Source organism: Cavia porcellus, unplaced genomic scaffold (assembly GCF_034190915.1).
Source record: "Cavia porcellus strain 051 isolate PalLab524CR breed Dunkin Hartley unplaced genomic scaffold, mCavPor4.1 scaffold_7, whole genome shotgun sequence".
NCBI classification, from domain to species: domain Eukaryota; kingdom Metazoa; phylum Chordata; class Mammalia; order Rodentia; family Caviidae; genus Cavia; species Cavia porcellus.
In genome coordinates this window covers 66,515,231-66,521,158 of record NW_026947490.1, presented here as the reverse complement: position 1 = coordinate 66,521,158, position 5,928 = coordinate 66,515,231, and the positions used below count along the sequence as shown (strand labels likewise).

Below are 5,928 nucleotides of genomic sequence, written 5' to 3'. Positions count from 1 at the left end.
ACTTGATGTCACTAGTTGACCAATTAGGCTTTGATATTGTCTTGCAGAGGCATAGTTATGAATTTTGTGTTAACTTTACCACTGTTTGTGTTTTAGGTCAAATTGTCAAAGAATTCACAAGGACCTATACAGATGTCTCTGGGCAAAGTCATTTCAATTGAAGAAAGAGTACCAAGGAAAGTATCATCTAGTGCCATAGCTACTGCTGTAGTCAAGGTTTGTAAGGAAAACAATTATATATGGTACACATAATTTATAGTATTATTTTATAAGGGTCACCCCCCAAAAAATCAAATATAAAACAAAAAGTACAGGAAATCTCTCCACACACTAGGATCCCCCCCAAAAAAAATCCAGCTGAGGGCCTGGATCCCATAGCAATGTCCTCCCTGAGTCCATTTGAAGACCTAGAGCCCATGAAAATGCCCCCCATGAGTCTAACTGGAGGCCTAGAGCCCAGAACAGTGACTCATGTAAGTGTTTCACAGATCTGTGAGGGGAGGCCCAAAGGCCAGCAGTGGAAGCCAGAAAGTCTAGGACAGTGAGATGAAGGACTCGTGCTAGGAGAATGAGGGTTCTACACTGAAGCCAGGAAGAGATGCTCAAAGTAAGGTCCAGGGCTCCCCCAAAGTGAACTGCAGCCATTCTCAGCAACAACAAGGTCCCAAGCTCCTCTGATGATGAGAACAGCCAAGTTCACATCAGGGAAGAAGCTCCACAAACTCCTCTAGGAGAACCCACAGCACCACGGAGAACACACAACACTACTCTTCCTCTCCGGGTCTCCTTTTTATGCTGGCAACAGTCCTCAGGCGGGCCATCCACTTTCAGCACCATGCTGACTCAGTTCAATGGGTATTGCAAGTTGACCACCAGTTTTCAATCCACCACAGCTCTTCTCTCATTGCTGGGACACAATACATAACTCTACAACCCTAAAGAAGAAAGATTTATTTTGGCTTACCGTTTGTAGAGGTTTCAGTTCATAGTCAGCTGGCTCCAAGGCAGGGCTGCATGGCGGAGGAGACAGAGTTCACAACACAGCAGGCAGAAGCAGCTCAGGATCCAGGGGGATGGAGATATGCATTCTCCTGGCCACACCGACAGCAATGCCCCTTTCCTGACAAGCTTCACCTGCAACATCACAGCCAGCTATAAACCCACCACTGGACTAATTTAGTACTGCATACTTGTGATCCACTCACCTCCAAGAAGCCCCGCCTGTGAATAGGGTAGACTTGGGGAGACAGATAGATTTAAACCACAGCATCCAGCAAGCAAAGAATGCAATTCAAGGATAGAACATGGACATAGAAAGAAATGAGCACAAAGTTGAGAGATCGGTGCAGAAGTGCAAAATACTGTAACAGTCAGCCCTCAGTATCTGCAGAAGATTGGCTTTAGGACTTGGGATTTGGGGATCCACAAATGCACAATCCTTTACATAAAATGGTGTAGGTGGTATCTGCATAACCTGTATGCATCCTTCTGGACACTTTGCATCATTTTTAGATTACTTACATCAAAGACAACAAAAATACTGTGTAAATGTTGTTGCGCTGTACGGTTAGGGAATAATAACAAGAAAAATCTGTACATGGTTAGTACGGGTGCATTTTCTTTTCCAAACGTGTCCATCTGAGCTTGGTTGAATCTGGCATGGGGAGCTTGTGTCTAAGGGGACTGACTGCTCTGTCGAGTGCCTGAGGACCAATGACCTCGTCCTTGATTTGAGAAGTCAAAGGCCTGCTGATGGGTCACTAAATTGTGGAAGGCCATCAAGCAAAGTTTTACATTGTTACCGTTGGAGTCAGCACAGTGTGAATCCCAGGTCTGCTGTGGAGCCCTCCTAGCAGTGGTGACTGTCTACAGAAGCACCTGCCGACCACACGGAGGCACCTGGGACTGTTCCCACTCCATCTGGCAGTGCTATGGTGTGGTTAGCAGGTGACAATGTGGATGACAGTCCCATTCATCCTCAATCCAAGCATCAAGTGTGACCCACGGAGGAGGCTGTCACCCTTCAGGGGTCCCTGGCATAGACAGACAGGAGGTCAGGGCTGCAGACCACTACGAATGAAAGGCTGACTTTCCCACCCTCTGTTGGAGTGTGGTGCATGGGGAAGGTGAGCCTGCAGCTGATCCCTGGCCACGCTTGTCAAAAACAAGTGCACAGTAGCTCCTGAAAGGGTTCCACATCTCAGACCTTCAAACGAAGATCAGTTCCAAGGGACTGCTAGCATTTATATGGACATAAAATCAAGCAATTTGACTTGTTACTTCTGGTATGTGATTTATTGAACAGTAAATACCAGCAATGGGACCTGAAGCTGAAAGCTTGCCCTAGGGAAAGCGGTGGATGGTGACAGCATGACTGAGCAGAGGAGCAAGACGAGGAGGCACGGATGGGAGCAAGGGTGAGCTGGCCCCACCAAGGACACATTCACAAACACACAGAAGCAGGAGGTGCTGGGGCCAGGTCCATGGGCCTGCTGGTACTCATGGTCCTGACTTACAAAGGTCCTCACTCATCTCTGGTGACCCCGCTGGACCAGGGGTGTCATCTTTGTCAGCCATGAAGTTATCTCTTTGATTTGCAATGATTCCCTCTCCTTATTCCTTCTATAAACAACTTTTGGGTGGTTTTATTTCCTTAAAGTCACAGAACTTGACAAAAACACCTAAAGTTCAGTATATATGTATGTAAAGGAATCTAATCTTCAACTTTATCCATTTTGACCTCCTGATTTTGCAGATGAGGCTCGGTTCCAGAGATGGCGGATGCTGTGCCAGGCTGTGGAGCTGAGATTCCAACTCCTTCTGTTTCTAAGATGTCACACGACCTTTCTCTCAGGAAAGCATTGTTAAACACAAGAGGACGAGGCAGTGTTTCCAACCTATGCACTACAAGGACTTTCTTGTCTTTTTTTATCACTCAGATAGTTCTTACATTTTTGTGTTTCTATTAGTTTGTCATGCATATTAATTAATTCATATTGAGAAGCTGGACTACACACAGTTCATGTCTTGATTGCTTTTACTTCTCTTTCCCTTCCCTACTCCTTTTCCCTTCTCCAGATCCTTTATGGTTTCCACAGAGTCTACCTCTATGTTCTCTACTCTCTCCCTTTTATTTTGCTCTTTGGATTTATATTTTGGGTTTCTCATATAAAGAAACCATATGATATTTAACCTTCCACATATGCTTCTTTTCACTTAGGATTATGCTCTTAATATCCCTGTATTTTCTCACACATGACTCACATGTGTCCTTTCTGGCAAAGTAATAGCTTGCTGTGTATGTATACATTGCATTTTCTTTACCCCTTTGTCTGTCAATGAGCATAGAGGTCACTTCTATAATTAAATATTATGAGTTTTTCTGCTATAAATGGGTATGCTTTATCACTGTAATATGATTTCTTTCATTCTTTAGAAAGATGCCCTTAAAAGATATAACTGTATCAGATGAAATTGCTGGTTTTAGTTTTTGGAGGCATCTCCACATTGATTTCCATAGTGGTTGTACTAGTTTTCATCCTCATTAGTAATGGAGAAACGTTCCTTTTTCCTCACAACATCACTAGGATTTACTGCTTTTGTGCCCTGGGTGAGAGCCATAGGAGAGGAATAAATTAGATTACCATTGTTTGCAGATGACACAATCCTCTACATAGAAGATCCAAAGAAATCCACCAAAAGGCTCCTGGAATTAACAAAGAAATATGGCAATGTATTGGGATACAAAACCAATACACACAAAAAATTAATAGCATTCATGAACCTCCCATGTAAGAAATCTCGATGACTTTTCTTGGTGAGAATAAGAGCTATTTTTTATCACTCTACTTTTGTATTCCATCTGGAATCACATCTTTAGAAATTGATATTTTCCCATTGTCCTGAGCTGTATTTTTAAATTTATCTTAAGTGATGTATAAAAACATAAATTTGTGTATTTAATGGTTTGCCATAGTATGGTTTTTTAAATTTTTTTTTTATTTTAAAGAGATTAAAATAAAAGAGAACGTAAACAAAGCATATCAGATCAGAACAATGCAAGTAACACAGCATTTTACCACAAGACAACCCATAATTAACAGTAACTACCATAATGTCTCTTTCTTTGAAATGTTGAGCATAGCTTCATATACGATAGTACCAAACATAACAAAAGAGTATAAATCCATTCAAGAGAATGAAGGCATTATAGGGCTTTCAGAACCAAATAGCAGAGAACGAACAATGGCTACTATATTATCTCATTTTCCATAGCAAATTTGTTATACTGTCACACAAAATAATATCCAGTTAAGATATAACAGGATAGAACCAAGAGAAACAGAAAAACAAAAGCATAGTAGGACTTCAGAGTAAGATGATACTAAATCAGCTCTGGCTATCCTAATGTCTTGTTTTCTTTAAAATAGTTGTTTATGCTATCACAGATAATAAAATCAAACAAACTGGGATAAAACCATTCCAACTAATGAATGCAGACATTATAAGGCTTCAGAGCAATGTAATGGGCAATCATGATTATTATAAACTCTTATGTATTCTTACCATTTCTTACACTAGGGAGACTATACGGTATACATGTGAGTTTGATTTATTTCGCTTATGAGTATGGTCTCAAGTTGCATCCATTTATTTATAAATATATCAATGTGATCATTCTTTAATAGCTGAGTAATACTCCATTGCATAAAAATACCACAACTTTTTTATCCATTCTTCAGTTGATGGACACTTAAGTTGTTTCCAAGATCTGGCTATTACAAATTGAACTGCTATAAACATGGGTACACATATACCACTGTGGGGCCATACCATGTTTTAATGCATGTATACATGGTGTGATGTTTGCATGAGGTTACACACATATGCTAATCCATTTATCATTGTCTTCCAGTAAAATTTTCCAAAATTCTTCCTTCTGGGATTTTCAGATGTATAGTACATTTCCTTTTCCTGCCTGAACTGTAGTTTCATGCCAACCTGGCATAAAGAACAACTAATTTTCTACCACCCTGTGCCCTTTGGAAGTTGAGGTGGGTATAGAGATTGAACTGCGAGCTTCATGCATGTTAGCAAGTAATTTTTCCCTCAACCACACCTCTTTCCTCACTTCTTATTTTTGAGATAGAGTCTCACTGAATTATCCAGACTGACTTCAAACTTGCAGTCCTATGTCAGCCTCCCAAGTAGCTGGAATTATAAGTATGTGCCATCATTCCTGGCTATGTGCTCAATTTTATGCTCATAACTTAAAGAATGGGCTAATTACTCATCAATTTAGTCTCTTAATCCAAAAAGTTTCCTACTGTATACATTGTGCTCTTAAATATATTGTAACTATACTTAAGAAATGTAATGAAATTCAAACTTTCAAAGATCTCAGGTGTGCGTGTTTTGGGTGTGCACACTGTGTGTGTGTGTGTGTGTGTGTGTGTGTGTGCAGATATGCATGAGTGTTGGGTATTTTGTTTAATTATTTTTGTTCATTTCATCTTTGTTATTTTAACTTGGATTTCTTTTCAACTATACAAACAACAGTCGGACACTAGGAACAGTGCAGTGGATGAGCACTGAATTGTATTCACACCAGGGAACCTGCCCAACAAAGACAGACAGCCTGAGGGTCCCACAGGCACCATGCCGAGAGGAGGAAGCTGCAGATGGAAGAATGTAAGCAGTGTCACTGCATCCACAGGGCCTGTCATGGAAAATACCAGAAAGGGAGGCTTCTGGAATAGGAGCCGGGACGGGGGTTGACTGCGAAGGCAGTGTCTTGGAGTGAAGATAAGGTCTTTGGTGCTGCTAGGGGTTCAGGTTACCAGCTGCTCTACATTTCCATACTCCGCCAAAATACACAGAAGATGTGTGCATCTCATCACAGTTAATGTTTACAGAAGAAAGAAAATC

At 41.1% G+C, this 5,928-nt stretch overlaps 1 long non-coding RNA gene across 1 annotated transcript; it reads left to right on the top strand.

The window, feature by feature from the left end:
- On the top strand, positions 1–4,927 carry LOC134476738 (uncharacterized). The gene is made up of 3 exons (XR_010048543.1): positions 1–216; positions 2,306–2,417; positions 2,756–4,927. It is a non-coding gene; the product is annotated as an uncharacterized LOC134476738 (long non-coding RNA).
- Positions 4,928–5,928: the final 1,001 nt, after the last annotated feature.